The 17,878-nt window shown below is 44.1% G+C and overlaps 1 protein-coding gene across 4 annotated transcripts in view; it reads left to right on the forward strand.

The window, feature by feature from the left end:
• Positions 1-1,548: 1,548 nt before the first annotated feature.
• Positions 1,549-17,878, forward strand: part of SERTAD2 (SERTA domain containing 2) — a 76,789-nt gene continuing 60,459 nt past the window's right edge. For 2 of the 4 annotated variants that reach the window (XM_027711437.2, XM_027711506.2), the window contains exon 1: positions 1,549-1,883. The gene's annotated coding sequence lies outside the window, so the exon portion shown is untranslated. Of the gene's footprint in view, positions 1,884-3,632; positions 3,658-17,878 lie in introns of those variants that run through there. The other 2 variants (XM_039381084.1, XM_039381079.1) reach the window with 2 other exon arrangements.

The following is a 17,878-nucleotide window of genomic DNA, read 5'->3' on the forward strand; positions in this document are numbered from 1 at the left end:
CCATTTTTTTTTTTTGGTGTATGATTTAACAATTCCTGCTTCAAATGAGGAACTGTGAAATCTCTGCTCCAGCTCCCTGGGTTTCAATAAAAGCTAGCAGAAAAAAACTGTAATTAGTCCCACTATTTCTAAAGTGAAAAACATGAACAAATTATTGCAGGTTGTAGTTTTTCAGCTCCTCAATTACTGTGAATGCCAAAATACGTGGGGGAAAAAAAAATCTGTATTCATAGCACTCTGATGAGGGAACAAGTTTTTTAAACCAAACAAAACTGTGTATTTTTGCAACCTGGGAAAATGCCAATGTAGTCCCTTATTCTGATAGCATTATCTCATTATCTTACATAAGTCTTATCAGCTATTTTATACTTTCACTGCAAAAAACAGGTCTTAGTGTAAGAGTTTGCATGTAGACATGAAGAGGTGAAACACAATTTGAGTATCTCATTTCCTTCACGAGGATTAAATTTTTGGTGAGGTTCCAGCATTTGTTGGAAACTCCTACTGGGCATTACTTCCTCCCCGTACCCAAAATAAATTCTTCCGATATTAATCATTCCTCAAAACAATGTTGCTTTTCTACTTTCCACCGACACTGTTCCAACCTGTCAATTCCCCCCCACACACACCCAGCAGCACGAGAGGAGGAATTGCGCTGTCGGGGCTATTACTTTCATTTATTATTTTTTTTTTTCATTCATCTGGTCAAATTTCGACATCGCGCTGGGTCCTGGGGATGTGCTTTGTTCTCCAAAAATCTGTCAGAAATAAAAATAAATTTTTATTTTTTTTTTTTTTAAAAGAAGATAAAAAAGGACCTTGAGCCCGTGACACCTGTCAAACACAGGCAAACCCCAACTTCCCAATTCCAAGCCCCGGTGTCCCGAGGGAAGCCGAGGATCTCACAACCCCCTTCCCAGGCTCTTCACCGGTGCCAGCGCGGCCGCCCCCGGCTTCCCCCGCACCAGGCCCACGGCCCCACTCTCCTTCCTCCCGCGGGAAACGACCTTGGCGGCGCCGGGGCTCAGCCCCGCTCCGTTCCGGAGCCGCCCGCGGAGCAGGAGGTGCCCGGGCCGAGCCCTTCCCCTGCTCGGGGTCTCTGAGGCGCCGGCCCCGCCCCGCCCCGCCCCGCCCCGCCCCGCCCCGCCCCGCCCGCGGAGGTTCCACCGCCCCCGCTGCCTCCCTGCGTGACCATATTTCCCCCCCCCCCGCACGCGCTTCTGATTGGTCGCCCGCGCCGCCCATCAACGCTACCCTGGGCGCTGATTGGTCGCGGGGGCCCCGGCCGCCCGCCCCCGCGGGGCTCCCCCCGGCCCCTGGCGGCGGAGTGTCCTCAGAAGACTCATTGGGCCGGAGGGGCCGCTCGGGCGCTGGCGGCGCGTCCTCGCTGCCATTGGTCAGCCGCGCTGTCAATCTGCCGCACTGCGGCGCGCCATTGGCTGTGAGGCGGCCGAGGGGGCGGGACACCGCCCCCCTCCGTCCCCCACTCCGCGGTGCCGCCCTGTGACCAACTCCCGTGTGTGAGTCACGGCAGCGCCGTCAATGCCGTGTGTGCGGGCGGGCGGCGCTGCCTGGGCTGCCCCGGCCCCCCTCCCCCGGCACAGGGCTGGCGGGCCGCACTTGTCACCGTGTCACATCCTTCCCGCCGCCGCCGCTTGCCCGCCCGGCTCACCCCGCTCAGCTCGGGGCCGCCGCGGCGGCATGGGATAGAGCCGGGCAGCGCCGCGCGTCTCGCAGTGACCTCCCCACGGTTTAAAGCGCTCCCCTCGCCTGTGCGTGTGTGTGTGTCTGTGTGTGTGTCCGTGTGTCCCCACCGCGTCCCCCCCCTCTCCGCAGATCCCCCGCTCCCCTCGCCGGTCCTCGCCGCGGAGCCCCCGGAGCGGGTGAGTGCCGGGCACGGCCCCTCCGGGCTGGCTCGGGGGGCGCGGGGGGCGCGGGCACCGACAACTGCTCCGAAGTTGGGGCATCCCCATCTCTCGGCGCTGGGCACTGCCCGCTCGGACCGCCAGAGAAGGGACGGAAAAAAAAAGAAAATTAAGATAATAACCCCGCCGGCGCCGTTGCCAACTTCCAATGCGCGTCGTGCTGCCGGCGGTGGTGATTTTTATTTTATTTTTGTGGTTTGTTTATTTTATGTTGTGATTTTTATTTTATTTTTGTGGGTTTTATTTTGTGGGGTTTATTTTATTTATCCCCATCCCCCCGGGTTGAGGCTGTGGTGATGGGGAGGGTATCCCGAAAAACCGCCTGGGTCGAACAACCCCCCCCCCCTCCGTACCAGGCTCAGGGCAGTGTCCGTCCTGGGAAACCGGGGGAAACCCACCTTTTGTATTGCTAGGTTGCTCCATCCTCCTCCCCACCCTGTCGTTCCTGGATGTTTCGGTGTTACCTGGGCTTGACTTGCCGTTTTTGGAAGGGGGAAGCCGTGGTCCGCAGCGGGGAGCTTTGGTGGCTTTGGCTTGAATTTGGGAGTGCTTAACCATTTCACATTGTGTCTCTGTTTCATTGCTATTGATTTTTAATTTTTTTCTCTCTCTCTCTTTAATGTATGTTTAGAAGCATGAATGTGGTATATGTTCTCATGTGTTGTATGTTCAGAGTAGCTAAAATAAAACAGAGGGATGGAAAACCCCCAGCAAATACAGCAGCCTTTCCATACACAGGGCGTCCAAACCCTTGGTACTTTGCTGGGTTTATTTATTAATATTAATTGCTTGGTCTTTGTAATTCATATCACATGGGAGCTAATTGCCGAATTGAAGGTTTACCAAACCTCACAGCGCTCCAAAATCATCTTTCTTGGGCATCTGAAAAATAAATCTATTGAACTTTTGTTAAGAGGAAAGGTCAGCATCATTCTGGGAGTCCTCCACATGAAGTTTCTCTTTTTTAAGGCAAGCACTCTTGTAAATAAATACTAGTAAAATGTGGCTTTACTCAGTGGGTACTCAAGTGTAGTCTTAAGTGTGCTTAAGATCAGTAAATTTCTAGAGGAAACGAAGTCTTTACCATATCTTGTCTTGCTTCTATCTATAAAGAGAGGGAGCGGAATAAAGAATCAGCTGTAAGAATGATACCAAGTAGAAAATCAGTCCTTTTCCCAAGGAGTATCTTGCCCAACATAACATGATAACTTCCTAAAATTTACCTTTATAGGGAGGTCCTTGAGCTGTGGTCTCTTAAATCAACATGAAACAGGGCCTGTTTCTCCTCTGGTACCAGTTTAGCACCGGTGTAACTTCATTAACGGAGCAGATTTGCATTAATGGGAAGAGTAATCAAGAAACTCATGTTTTCAGAAAGGCCCCTGTAGTAATGATGTGACAGGCTCTCATTCCTTCTCTCAGCACACCCAATTACACCACCCTTACTCACCCTGAGTGGTGCTTTACTGCGCAGGTACTCCCTAGGATACCCGTGTGACTACTTGTGTACTACAGCACCAACCCGGGTGAGGTAGAGTGGCGCTTATTTTTTCATAACTATTTCCCCCCCCCCCCCCCCCCTTTCCTTTAAAATGAGAATATACTGGATAAATATTTTTCTTGGGCCGTGAGGAAAACTTCTGAGGATTAAATGTGAATCTGCTCCGTTAAGTGACCGTACCAAAAAAACCCCGTTTTTTAAGACTTCTGTGCTGCCAAGTGAAACAGGCAGGTAAGTTTTCTGTCTGTTTAGATTTCCCTTGTTGCTATGGAAAGTAGGAAAAAGATTGTTGAAATATTAATTATCTTGTCTTGAAATTCCTCTTTGCCTGAGGGATTCCATACCTACACACTGTGTTCAAGTTGGAGTTGTTTTTTTCAAATTCCCCTCTGTCTCTAGAACCCCCAAACATCCACATCGCATTGTTTAAATGTTTGCTATTGAAATCACTGGCAGAAGGATCAGGCCCCCAGTTGTTTTTCTTTAAAGCAGTTGATAATGACTTGGATGTGATGTTGTGAAAAGATAGTATTATCTGGTGTGTCCACAGCTCAGATCCACTGTCTTGTTACAATCTCAGAAGAAAGCTCCCGTACTAAGCAGCCTGTAAAGAAAATATGTCTAACAAAGCAGAACTGTCTTCTGCCTTTCTGTTCTTATTTATAAATCTCTTGAAAGTTTGCTTGATACTCTTTCAGAACAAGGCAAGAACCTTTCATGTTTGTTTGATGTTTTCACTTCCTCGTATGACTGTGTTCATTGCTAAGCCTTTGTGTCACTGATTGAGATGTTATTGTAATTAACATTAATTATGCAAACTAGATTGTTTTTAGTGGTTCTCCAACTCTGTATTGATACTGTCAACTTGTTTGTTTGTTTGTTGAACAAAAATCCAGGCAGTTCACCATTCCAAGAGGAAATAGATTAACTGATTCCAACTTAATATATTCATGGGAAACCCTAGCAAAATTAATTATTTTAGCTCACATGGCACATTGAATCATGATGGACATGGTGAATACAGTGCAGTTGGATCTGAACTATCAAGGCAGGATAAACAGGGGGAGCAGGAAAGGGGACTCTGTCATTGGGGAGGGTGTTTACACTGCAGAGTTCCATTACATTCTTTCCAGATAGACAGTACTAGATTAATTGGGCCAAATTCTGCAGTCCCTAGTTGAACAAAACTCTCACTGAAATATACTGGAGCTGTCTGTTTGGTTATGGACTGCTGAATTTGTTTGAGAAATGGAGAAAAATTGCAGAATTTACTTCATTAATTATTTAGGACATCTTTGATTTTAGACTTCAAGAAGATGTCTTCCTTAAATTCGGTTTAGAAGGTGTTCCAGGGTTGCTTTCTTAAAACAAAAACCTAATAAAAATATCTTTGAAGTATACATTCACTTATAAAATATTCACTATAGCAATGGTAACATTTTATAATTTTTTTATAATGTTAATTACAGTGACATTCACAAAAGTATCTATGTCTGATTCTGAATTGCCCTCTTGAAACACTTCTCAGCTGAGAAGGACTTTAGAATCTCTCCCTGGAAATCATAATTGTTGCAATATTTATATGCTGTATTTTGTGTACTCTTAGGAAGAAAAAAAATTAGAAGTGGGGAGAGTTTAAGTGAGAGTTCATTGTCACGATATCAAATCTGAAAATATATGCAGACTAGCAGATTATTCCCTGCCTTCAAAATTAAGTCTCTCTAACTTCCCATTTAAATAAGCAAAATCTGGTTTGCAGTTTGCTTTGGGTAATGAAAGAGAGGTTTTTTTATTTTTACTTTTGGTGCAGTGGTCCTCTGGAAAGTTGGAAACAGCACCCTGGGGCTCAGCAAAGTGGAGGGTGTATAATTATATGGGAAGGCTCCATAGCATCAGTGCATTAGCAGCTGAGTGAGTTTGTTAAGCTGTAGAGATGGCATTATGGAAATCAATAAAATGCTGATTTCTTTTTCTTATTGCAGATTCTATGTTAAAAGGAAAAGATGCTTTTTGTTTGTTTGCCTTTCGTGTAGGCTTGCCAAACCATTAGTTGATTTGGAAAGGCAGGTTTTTCAGTTCAGGCAATAAGTAGTCAGTTTTGGGGGGTTTTAAAAACTCTTTTAAGTCTTTATTTATTAGATTATCTTCCAGAAATCACACTGACATCCTGGCCTGCAAGTGTCTTCAAGTGTGTTTGTCAGCAGAGTCAAGAGGGAAGGTCACTTATTTTTCTTATGACATGCTGGTGTGGCATTGTTTGTTGTAGCCCAAATGCTGTATGTTCCTGACATTCCCGTTTCTGCTTTAAATTAAATTCTGTCAAATGTTTGTAGGGTTCCGATGTGATGTACTGAAATCCATAGTGAAAATAAAGGAGAGATAGTGACCTTAACTGTTTTCAGAGGTGCGAGTCAGGAGGGATGATATTAAGCCCTGTGAGATCTATAATATGCATTGGCCTTTATTTCTTTGTCTCAAAGCTTCTCCATCTTTTATACCAGAAAGAGGAGTAACCAGATCATTCATCACATTGAGCTCTTCCAGAGAAATGACAGACCGACAGCCTTATGTTGCGTGCTGTGTAGAGCGTATGATGCATTAGGTTCTGATGATCTATATAAAACATTTTAATTGGGAGGAGATGTAAGTGGGAATGGCCGTCTCCTAATCCAAGGACTTTGGTTTTTCTTTCCTTCTTCCCGATTGAAATTAAACTCAAGTTGACAATCAAGTTATTTTAATGTGATTGTGTGCTGTGACCCTTGATAAAATACTCTGAAACAATTTTTTTCATGCAAGGATACACTTAGAACTTTGGGGTAACCTAGGAAACCTCTTTGCCTTCGTGCTGGATAGGATAACTGATGCTAATTTGGTGGACTCTGTGGAACTAGGAAGGTCCAACTCAGCAGCTTCTTCAGGGATGCTGCAGTGAGCATCTGTTTTGTGACGTGTGAGCAGCCTGTGTACCGAGTTCAGATACCGTGAGACGTGTGGAGCACGTTCTTGTATGAATAGAAACAGTTCAGAATTCTGGATTTATGATGCAGACAACACGAAAGGTCAGCAACTTGGAAAATTAATAATATGGTTCATGTTGACATTTCAGAGGGAATTCTGATGCAGGCGTGGTTCCAGTGAAAGTAAACTCGCCAGTCCGGCCGCACAGATAAAACAGGCAGCCTCAGTCTTATCTCTTTGGTAACCGAAACCTGTTTACTGATAAACTGGCAAAATGATGTTTATATTCTCCCTATGCTTTGTCTCTCCTAATCTCTAATTAAGTAGATCCAGTGAGGGCCAGCGTGGTGCTTTTAGTGCTCAACTACAGCTTAGAATTGACACTCTGCTTTCTAATGATTACAAGCAGGTGAAGTGACAGGAAGGGCAGAGAAGTTGGAGTAACGTGACATGCAATTAAATTTCTGATTCTCTAAAATATTTGCCCATAGTTGTAGTGATCCACAGTACTTCATATCTGGCATTGCCATGTGTGTCCAGTTAAGGGCAGTTTAAAAACACAGAAATGGAGGGGAATAAAAAGGGATGAAGAGATCTCAGCTGAACCAGAACAAAACCTCTTTAGCTCCTACCATGTAAAATAGGGAGGAACTTAGAGATATAACAAGGGTCTGTAACAACTGCAAAATTATAGTAGGGATGGTGACTCTGAAAAAGTAGCTTCTAGATAGAGAAGGAATTGTAGTTACTCTGCAGTCCTGTCATAAGCTGTTACTAATGTGGTTAAAGCATTAGTTCTGAGAACAAGTGCACTGAGAGCTTAGACTCTTTCTCTTAAAAATTTAAAAGTCTATATTCATGTATTTGCTGTGGGGCAAAACAAAATATTGCTTGTTTGATTACCCAATTTCAATGTTGTTATTAAAAAATCCCACACCATGTTTTTGGCTGAAATGAAGTCAAATGTTCCTGTGGATGCCTTTTTCACTTTCGATTATCTTTTTTAAGTTTCCTTCCAAGTATCTTTTGAACAGCTGCTTTCTTTCTTTTTGTCTTACTGAATTCCTTTTTTGTTGTTGTTTTGATTCCCTCCATTTCTTTCCAGACAAATTTTTCCCATTTGTTATTGTTCTTTCTAGTCTTAATCAACTACCAGTGTTGCTGCTTGCTTACAGAATCACAATAACGACTCCAAATAACACTGCCCTATGCAGGGTACAAATAAATAGCAACCGAGCCTTCCTTAAAAAGCTTATGGTGGGAATGTGAGATCTGGGGGACTGTCATCCAGATCCTGTTTTCTGTGGCCCACACTTCTTGGGTTTGGTATGGAAAGCGGTTGTGCCGCTGTCATGCAGTGCTAAGGTCCATGTTGAGGTGTGGCATGCCAGTAGTGTTTAGTGTCATCCATCCTTGGCAAGGAAAAGGTTCACCACTGCTGACCTGTAGTCCAAACAGAAAACGTGAAGGGGGAGCCTGTTGGAGGTGTGACATGAATTGGTGCAGTCATCTAGAAGGAGTCAGGACCTCAGCCAGGAATAATATCCAGGTGTCCTCAGCTTCAGGCACGTGCCCTGTGCTGTAGCAGAGCAAGTTTTTTTGCTTCTTCTATCCTGTGCAGAGCTCACTTCTATTTTTATTTTTCTAAGTTTGTTTTTCTGCTTCTGTTTATTTGACTGTTTTTTCTGGTTTAGTCTTTTCTTATCTTTAGTATGTAGAGGCTACTAGTGATCTCTCAAACTGCATCACAGTGTTAAGACTAGTGTGTTTTCCCTCATCCTGTACTGGAATATTTGGCCGTTGCCAAAGAAATTGAGGTCAGAATCAGGGTTTCTCAAGTACCATGCACCAAAAAAGTATGTATTTATGTGTTGAAGGTACCAAAATACTCTTAAAAAAAATCAAACAAGATTTTTGAAGTTAAAAAAGCTAATATATGTTTTGAGATGCAGTGTGAGAACTAAGGTATAAAATGGGATAGGTTTTCAGTGGTCATGTAAAAGGTACAGCTCTTTAAGAGAACCTTTAAACTATTAAACCTTTTCAAAGGAACACAGAGGTTGTTACCTGATGTCAAGTGAAAGCAGCAGTGGCCAGATATGCGATGGGAAACACCCAGAAACAAGGCATCCTTCCACAATTCAGCCAATGCAAGGAGGCTATTTTTACTGTCCTTTGATTTGGAATATTTCGAATTTTTTCTGCTTTCAAATGTTTCCATGCAAATTCTACAAAAGGCAGTTTCTGTCTTTTCAGATTGGCAGGGTTTTTTTTAGCATTCATACCTTGGAAAGTCCAAAAGAGGGAGAAGGAAAAAAGTAAGTCTCAGGTATTGTTTTCTGCTTGTCCCTCCTGCCATGTTCAAAATGATATCTCATCTTGTTCTTATCCTTGTTGAGAATAAAAGCTGTGATAATCCATTTCCTTTGCTGTGATAATCCATTGCCCAAATGTCCTGGTAGCATGATTTGATTGTGGTGCTTGGACAGCTATCATATCACTCCTACAAAGCAACAGTAATAGTTGTTACAAACAGCAGTATGATCCAAGAAATCCAGAGTTAAAGTGCTTACAGCAGTGACTAATTGCATGCTAGAGAGTATTACTGTATCTTCCTGATTTATGTCCCTCACTGGCTAAGACAGTCTTGCAGATGAGTTCTTAACGTATTATTTAACAAGATGGTAGTGCTTTGTGTTTAAATTCCTTGTTGTTGTGTTTGTTTTTTTCTATTGTCCCTCCCCAATGTGGGGTTCAGACCTCCTTATTAGTTTTATGGGCAAGCGACAGATCCAGATTCCTTCCGGAGCTGTTAACAGGATGAGTGAACAAACTGTGTAGGGATGTTTTCAAGAGCTACAAATGTAGCCTGTGCTCCTTACCCAGGAGAAGTTAAGAACCCATATGATTGCTGGGGCTTTCTGTGCTCATTGTTTTATTTTTTATTTTTCCTTTGCCTTTCTTTCTCACTTGAACTCTGATTCTGAAGGAGCTGGAGCACTGTCTTACATCTTCCCGTTCAGGAGAGGGTGGGGTGGGAAAAAAGGTCTGTGTTGGACTTCAGGTATTCTCTCGAGTCCCTTCACCACCCCCAAGTCATACTACTTCAACCTGAAAAACAGCAGAGGAAAAATTCCTACTTGAACACTTTTTCCTGGCTTTAATGAGAGATTAAGGAAAAAAAAATTCCTTCTTTTACAAAGAAAGAAAATAGTATAGGTGAATGCATCTAGCACCCTTTAGGAAAGGGTCCCCACCACAGGGGTGCTGCTGAGAAGGGTTGCCAAATCCTCCCAGACTCTGCACCAGGCTCCTTGAAAGGCTCCTATGAAATACAGAAGCTGTATAGCCAATGTGTGCATGTATATTTCTGAAGGTTATGCTGGATTTCTGCCATGCCACAAAGCTGATTAGAATAATTTATAATAAAAAGTGAGGCATAGATTCCAGAAATGGGTAGTGTGATGGGGGAAGGAGGGAAATGTGGGGGAAGGAGGGAAATGTGTGGCAAGGAGGGCAAATCTGAAGGTTTTCCTGGTCAGTGGATGTACCCCAAAGTGTAGATTTCCTGCCACTGTCTCTAGGAAGAAGCTACAGCCCTATTTTTTGTTGTCAGAGTTGACTCTTACATGCTTGGTTTAATATACATATTGTGTGCTCACGCACTGCTGTTTGTTTATTTACTCACAGCAGGACTCGGGATATTTCAGGTACTTTCCAGGTGCTTACAGGGAATCTCTGCTCCAAGGACTTCACAAATCAGAGAGGCCAAACGAAAGTCAATAGGTGGGAATTTACAGGTTAATACTGAGAAGCAGAACGAGATTCACAGGATGCAGGGCCCTTGAGAGGAGTGTGAGTGTGTGGCAAAGGTGCTGTCCAGGTAAGATGGGGAGGAGATCCCTGCAGTGGCCTCCATGAAGGAAACAGGCACCATGCAGACAAGTGCTCTGGCTGCTGAGCCTTCTATCTATTCTGCATTTATCAGCCATTCTAGGCCTGGTAAATGTGTGCATTTCAGTCCCTGGTGTGTCTGGAAAGAAGAGAGATCCTTTGCTTTCCTTCTGCATTACAAGTCAGTCCTTGGTCAATTTAGAGCTCCCAACTCCTGATCCCTCCCTTGGATGCTTTCCCCTGTATTTGTCACTCTGTGATGTGGTGGCTTTGTGAGTGGTGTTATTCTGTCACGTTCTGTGCAGAGAAATGCTGTGAAAATGGGAAAGCAGGGAAATGAGGCATGTAAGGTGTGTGCATGCAACATGAGGCTTGACACTGCCAGTGAGAAGTAGAATTGGTGTTTTGCACAAGCATTCTTTGGGGCAAAAAGTGTCATTGTCTTCAATTCAGTTTTTGCTGTGATTAAGGCCCCTGATCATGCCTGTAATGCAAAACAGAAAACATAAAGAAAATGTTTTCTCTTCAGCCATCACTCTAGCATGCTTATGTGTGTATGAATCATTCCTCCTCCATCTGGAAGGATGAGATGCAGAGCTCTTTTCTAAGGAGGTATCTAAAGTACATCCTCATAGCAGCCAGCAATTGGCATGACAAAAGGGTTATAGCTAGTGGCTGGCACTTTTCCCATCCATCTTGCCACTGGAAACATAATGCTTTTGCAATGTGCTTGTTCTTCAGGCACCAGTGTGCAGAGCCAGTTCTTGGGACACATAAATGGAGCAGTTGCATGTTGTTCGCTTTTGTTTGTGGCCCAAAAACTGGGAAGAGGGAGTAACACTGGTAAACTGTTTTTCTTTATTTAAGCATGATGTGGAGTGGAAACGGTGGGGTACTTATGGGACACCCCCAGGTGTGGGAAGATGAACAGCAAGACATCTGGCACTGCCAATGTCACATCAAGTGTGGGAGAAGGCCTTGTTTTGTTCTAACCTTGTATGCTTTGCACAGGACAAGGCAAAATTTAGTAGTACTGAGTGCACAAGGAAAAAGGTCTGATTTTAAAAAATGTCATCTGTTGTTCATGTAAATTGACTGTCTTGTATATATTCTGTCTTTCTCTTGATTTACAAGAAGATTGGGCCCTGACTCAATTAACTTAGTCTTAAGTGTTCCTGTGATGTCAAGAAAGAGTTTTATTGTGCATCTTTTTGTAGAGGAGTGTTTAATGTGGTGTCAGAGCAGGCAGTAGAAAGAAGGGCCCCTTAATCTCAGTGCTCTGCCTTAACAACTCTATTGTTACCTTTCTCTGTTGCTGAGCATGACTGGGCAATGTCCTCTCCTTGCAGCTGTGACCAGCTCTGTGGTTCAACCCTAAATGTGGAAGCTGGAGGTTCTTTTGCTGGAGATTCTTGAGGCACTCTTGAAACTCTCCAAATGCACACCCATGGGACTGGACATGTCTTTGCTGCTTCCTTCTTTCGAAGGGCAGTTGGAGATGAGGTAGAGGAGAGTCCAGGATATGCTGCCCGCCCCCGGGGCCTTTGGTGCGTTCAGTGAGCTGGTGTTTTGGACCAGTTGTTCTCAGAGCTGAGACCAGTGGCTTTTCCTCCCTGGGGAGTGTCTCTGCAAACAGGAAGAGCCTCTCTGCTCCCCATTCCTGCTCTGCATTTTAACCACTGTCTGTTCTGCAAGGCAGACTCGTTTCTACTGCAGGAGCTGAGAGTCATCTCTCCATCTTGGATGGGATAGTCTGGAGGTTTAGGGCACTGCTACTGCAAGACCTCAGCTGACTTGGCTTGGGGTGGCAATGGCAGGGAGGAAATCTTCAGTCTGCCTCATCAGAGAGAGCTAAGTCCTGCTCTGCTGCATGGAGGATACAAGGTGCTGGTGCCTTGTATGTGAAGCACTTTGGCTTTTTGAAGGACAGGTTCCTGTCGAAGTGCATGGATGGAGGAAGCTCCTTTCTGCTTCTTTGTGATGGGTGGGTTTAAGTTGCAGCCCTGTTCTTAACATCCCTTATGAGTTGACTCTGCACAGTGACCAAACATTCTGACCTTAGGAGTTCCAAGTACTATCCTGTTCCCTGCTGTACCTTGGGTTTGGGATAGGGGGATATGGGTGGGGGTCTGTAGGCTTTCTGCAGCACAGAATTCCTGTTCTGAGGTGAGAACAGCTGAGCTGTTTTCCTTTGGAACTGTTGTGACTGCAGGCAGGGACTGTGAAACCTTCCTGTGCCACTGAAGCTGAAGGCTGTGCGGGATAGACTGTATCTGTCTGCTCCTCCCAAAGTGCTTTTGGGAAGATGCTCTGGATCTGGGACATGAAACATTGTCACAGAAAGCCACTCTGCCCTGGAGAGTGAAATACCCCTGCGTATTAGGACATAGTGATGGACTTTGTATCTGGGGAGAGCTTTTCTTTTACTATGTCTCAAGCCTCTGTGTTTGTCTCTTCTCTGATGCATGGTAGCCTGGAGAAGACCCTTCAGGCAGGGATGCTTTGCTACTTTCTTTAGCTTCATAATTACTGTTTATACTATAGTGCAATAAACACTATTAGCATTTCTGGCTTATTTCAGGGTGTGTGCTTGTGTGTGAAAAAGATTTGGATATGTTAACTCTGCCATCTTTCTTACCTGTGCCTGAGATATTATCTGCTTACAAGCTTTCCTGATACATAACAGCTATGGAAAGGAAATAACACTCCCTGTGCTCTTGGGAACATTTCAGTAGCTTTCCTTCAGTAGGCAGTGCAGTGGTTAACAGGGATGAGGGGTGTTACATACAAGCTCTTGCTTTGAAAACTGGCTTCTGGATCCTGCAGAGCACGGTCAGCAGGTGGAGGATGTTCACATCCCACACTTCACCTGCAGTGTCCAGCTGCAGCATGCTCCATGTGTATAAATTCAGCTCTGCTTTTCTTTGTGTCAGAGTTTAAAGTCTGGGGGCCTGAGGCAGAAGAATTGCTCTGCTGTGTATATATATATATATCAGTACACTCAGCAGGTGTATTTTCTCCTGTAAAGTGTTCAATATCTTCCAACCTGAGTCAGCTGTGGGTATTTCCACTTGCTGAGAGGCTGAAGACCAGGTTCTCATGGCCTAAATTCCACCTAAGGCTCTGCTTGAAGGCCAAAAGTCAGAAGGAAATAAAAGATACAGTGACTTAAGTGCAGTTTAGGACATGTGAATCTGGCTCCTCCTCTCCTGCAGTACCAGTGTGCCAGAAGCATCTAGTTTAGGAAGCTAGTAGTGAACAGGGCAGGCCAATGCCCCTATTTTCACTTTCCAAGGTATTACTAGACATCCTGAACTGGACTCCCCACCTTTAACCAACTTGAATTCTCAAACCAATCCCTTCAGTGTTGGCAGAGCAAAGAACCCGATCCAAGCAGTGCTGCTTATTCCTGGAAAGGTCCTGACATCTCACTTTACCTCCTGGAGGGTAACTGGAGGGGTAGGGGAGATGCCTGGAGCTGTGCTGGTGCATGTGTTGTTTTCTGGCTATGGGGGATTTTTGTTGGTGTGTGTTCTTTTGTTTTTCCCTCTTATATAAAATTTGAAAGCTTGCATTGCACCCGTGGCCTAGAAGGACTAGTCAATGCTCTGTTGCCCATCGGCACGGGATAGATCTGATGTTGAATGAAGGAGGTGCTTGGGCTCTGGGACAAGGGATGCTGAGGTTGCTTTGCAGCCTTCCGTGCTCAGTTGTGGGAAACTGAGCCCTCCCAGGCTTGCTTTTGGCTATAAAGAGTGTGATCTCTCACTGTGTTGGCCCGGGTAATCTCTGACTATCAATCATCCTCTTCTCATTTGGAAGAACTTTGACTTAATAATAATGAGAGATACATCAGTTTGAGTAATTTCTGTTTGAAGATATTAAGCTCTGTGAATACTGAAGAATATTGTATCCTAAGCTTTTGAGCAGTTCTCAGTGTAATGCAGTGCTGTTCTTGGAATGATTTGTTTCAGCTCTAGGACCAGTTTAAATAGAACTATTTAAGTATATGTTGCTGTTCCTCATACATCAAAAAGTGAAGTTCGGTGAATAATGAGTTATCACGGGGCACCACAACGAGATAAGAACTCATCATAGCTTTGCAATAAATGGCAATGTCATTAAAAGAAAAAAGACTTTTTGTCTATAAGCTTAATTGGAAAAGCCAGGAATCTTGACTGGAGATTTTTAGCATGCTGACCAATTGAAATATATGATCATAAAACCAAATTTCTGTGTGCAGAGAGTGTCCAAGATTTTGATTGCTGCCTGAGATACATGGCTGTGGGATATTTTCCTATGTATGCCCTTTATGTAGATGACAGTACCTGATTTCTGGTCCTGGAGGGGAAATGTAGTACCTTGTTATTGAACAGCTTTCCAAGATGCAGCAGTTGTCATTAACACTCAACAGTGGACTGTGGGGCTTTATTTGGTAGGTTGAGACTTTTTTTTTTTTACTTTTAATAGCAATGACTTGCAGTTATATCAAGCTGTAGTTTTAAACTGTGCAAGGCAGTTTGACTCATTTATGTTTTCATTCAGGTTTTTAATGTGCACACAGAAGAAGCTGCCTTCTGGGATTGCTGATGATATGGAATATGGTGAGGATGACCAGCCCTTGATGTACAGGGTTATCGGGCACTCACTCTTTCACTGACTTTTGTAGCAAAACCACTACTCTTAAATTTCCCTGTCTGCAGAATATGGCTCCACCCTGCAGTTTGTAAAAAATTTCAAGAGGAGTGATGTGCAAGATCCATGTCACTTTTCTTCCCTTTGTGGTGCTTACTTTAAGTTATTGCTTTTAGCAAGTAGAATCATTGTACCGCTGTGGTCTCGGGGATAGTTAGCAGGACACCATGATCTGCCCATTTGCAACAACTCTACTGGAAAGGTCTCATCTGCAGGAGCCCTTGTTTGCTCTTAAGGAGGAAATGCAATTGAGCATCTGGTGAAGTCTGCTCTATGGTAGAAATTAGCTATAAATATATACCTGGGGATTTTTTAATCATTAGTCTTAAATTGATTATTTCCTACCAGTTGTAGGACTCCAAAGAAGTGCTTATTTTTGCTTAAGAAAAGTATCAGTTTGGTGGGCAAATGCTGTGCTACGGGTAAGATGTGGCAACAATAATGCCAGAACAGCAGTGTGAGGAAAAAGACAACTTCCTGCTCTGTGGTGTTGCTTCCCCCCCTCCTCCTAATTACATGGAGTTGGAAGAATGAGCTGGTAGGATATGAATGTTGCCATCCAGTTATAAGAGTTGTGGTCATGGGTGCCATGCAAGCATGAAGCTTCAAGAAACTGTGATGTGTTTTGGGGACAGACCAGGAATAATTCAGGCCTGCCCATGGCTTTCTCAGATAGAAGGTAAGTTAAGGGAATGTCTGCAAAGCTAGTGCCCAAAGCTGGAATTGCGCTCCCTAATGCAGTTAAACCTATACATAAACAAACCAGTTCACTTGATGTTCCCATTAATTTGGACCGCTTACCTTTCCAGTTTTTCCAGCTTGTGATTTGAGCAGAATGAGACAGTAGGAAAAATGACAGTCTGAAACTGGCTTGGCTTGTCTCTGGGTCTCCCCAGAAAGCCAGTTCCTTTTCTACCACCAAAATAGGGACTGGCTCCATAGCTATTGTTCAGAACACCTGAGACTCCACAGCAAAATCATCTGTGATAGCAAGGAAAAACTTGCCAGCTCCTTCTGCGTCTCTCTACCTACTAAGGCTTTTCTCCACTGTGCAAATGGTGTAGCAGCTGTGGCTTGAAAATCACTGGGGCTTTCCCCTTGCCCTGGGGTATTTAACTGTGTCCAGCCCTGGCATCTTGACAAGCACAGGCAGCAGAAGCCGTGTGTGGGGCCAGTGTCACGTCTGTGCTGAGCACGCTGCTTCTGACAGCCGAGTCTCCTTCCAGCACGGCCGCAGCTCACAGAGTGGGCTGGCCTGTGGCAAGACAAGTTGTGCCATTCTTCTGACTTGAGGCCTTCGGGCCTGTGATGACCTTGAGCCTCTTGTTCCTGAAAGTACCAGGGAGTAGCATGAGGAAGCCTTTCCTTTTTAACAGACAATCAAAACTTGGGTTGCTGAGGGATCTCTCTGGGACCTGTTGAAGTAGGTTTTCCCACTGTGTGTGTGTGTGTGTGAGAGAGAGAGAGGGGGAGTGGTCAGGAGAAGGAGACAGGATGCTCAGTACAACATTTAATTTGATTGTGTAACTGCAGCATGCTCATGACGTGTGTCTCTGACTTAACCAAGAACCACTAAAGGTGTAAAGCTCCTCCGTGTCCTCTCTGTTCCAGGAAGTCCTGACAAGCTTCTGGCTAAATGGCCAACAAGTCCACAGAGTCCCTTTGGTGTTTTGATGCCTGTGGAAAGAATAGTTGGCAGTGGGAGTAATTTTCTGGCTTGTGTTGCAGACTGTGACCAAAAAAAAATAAAAAAAAGGGAGCTTTCTTGACCTGGAATGGTGCCAAGGCTGTGTGCAAGCTGGAGAATGCAGCCAGTGGTCTTTCCCTCATGCCTTGGATTTTTTGAAAGGAGACCTTAACCTTCTGTGAGCTCTTGTGGTTGAATTCAGAGGTCTGTATCTGAGATCTAAAGGCTACCTTCTACTCAGATTCACTTCACCATCAGTTTTTATATAGGTCTGCAAGGGGCAGTAATATAGACCTTGATGTGCTGTATTCTCACACGTCACCAAGGGCCCCATGCTTTAGTGTGCTGCCTGTATATCAATGGACACAGCTGGAATGCTCACCTACCAAAACTTTTTTTCCCCTTGATATTGCTACAAGCCATTCTCAAGTATGTTCTGCCAGGCAAAATAAAATGAAACCTGTTAATCCCAAACCCCGAAATTTACCGTGGGCTCCAGTGGGAGAAATGGAGAGGATTGGAAACTCCTGGAAGGTTGTTTGAATGCCATGTGAAGAATATCATCTGGGAAAGGGTTATTCTTCCTTCTTTAGAAAGAACTGGAGATCAGCTGAGACCATTTTCTCTAGCATTACATAGTAGTGTAAAAATAATTCATAGGAATTTTATTTTTGACTAGTAAGCAAGTAGTGATAGAAGTGATTAGAGCTGTGATTAACTTGTGTCGCTTTTGATCTTGTGGCTGAACCAAAAATGTGGGTTAGTTTGAAATGAAAGATGAAAAGTTTCTTTTGCTAACATGAAAAATTAAGATTTTGGGTAATCCTAAAACCAAGCATTTCGGATTGTCTAAAGTCCTTCAGTTTAAAAAGTGATTGAAAACAGTTTTCTAGTTTTAGGGAAACAGGAATCTTAAGGGCTGTTCATGGAATTCAAATTGATTTCAGTCCTCTTGAATCCATGTTTTGCTGAACATAACGTGGGACAGGTTCACCTGCAGAGGGAAGGGAAGCTGCAGTCCCTCCAGCTGCTCATTCCATAAGAGCAGCTAGAGTCTCCCCTGTGTCATGGCAATGGAATCACAACTGTTCAGCTCCCTTATTCAAAGCAGTGCTGTGCACACCCCTGAAATAGTTCTCCAGACCAAAAAACCTCCCAGCATCAACAGCAGACAGACAAAACTAAAAGTCAGTCACAGTGAGAAACAGAGCTTTT

Source organism: Pipra filicauda, unplaced genomic scaffold (genome assembly GCF_003945595.2).
Source record: "Pipra filicauda isolate LSUMZ 115617 unplaced genomic scaffold, ASM394559v2 scaffold109_size3271384_pilon, whole genome shotgun sequence".
Classification (NCBI taxonomy): Eukaryota; Metazoa; Chordata; class Aves; order Passeriformes; family Pipridae; genus Pipra; species Pipra filicauda.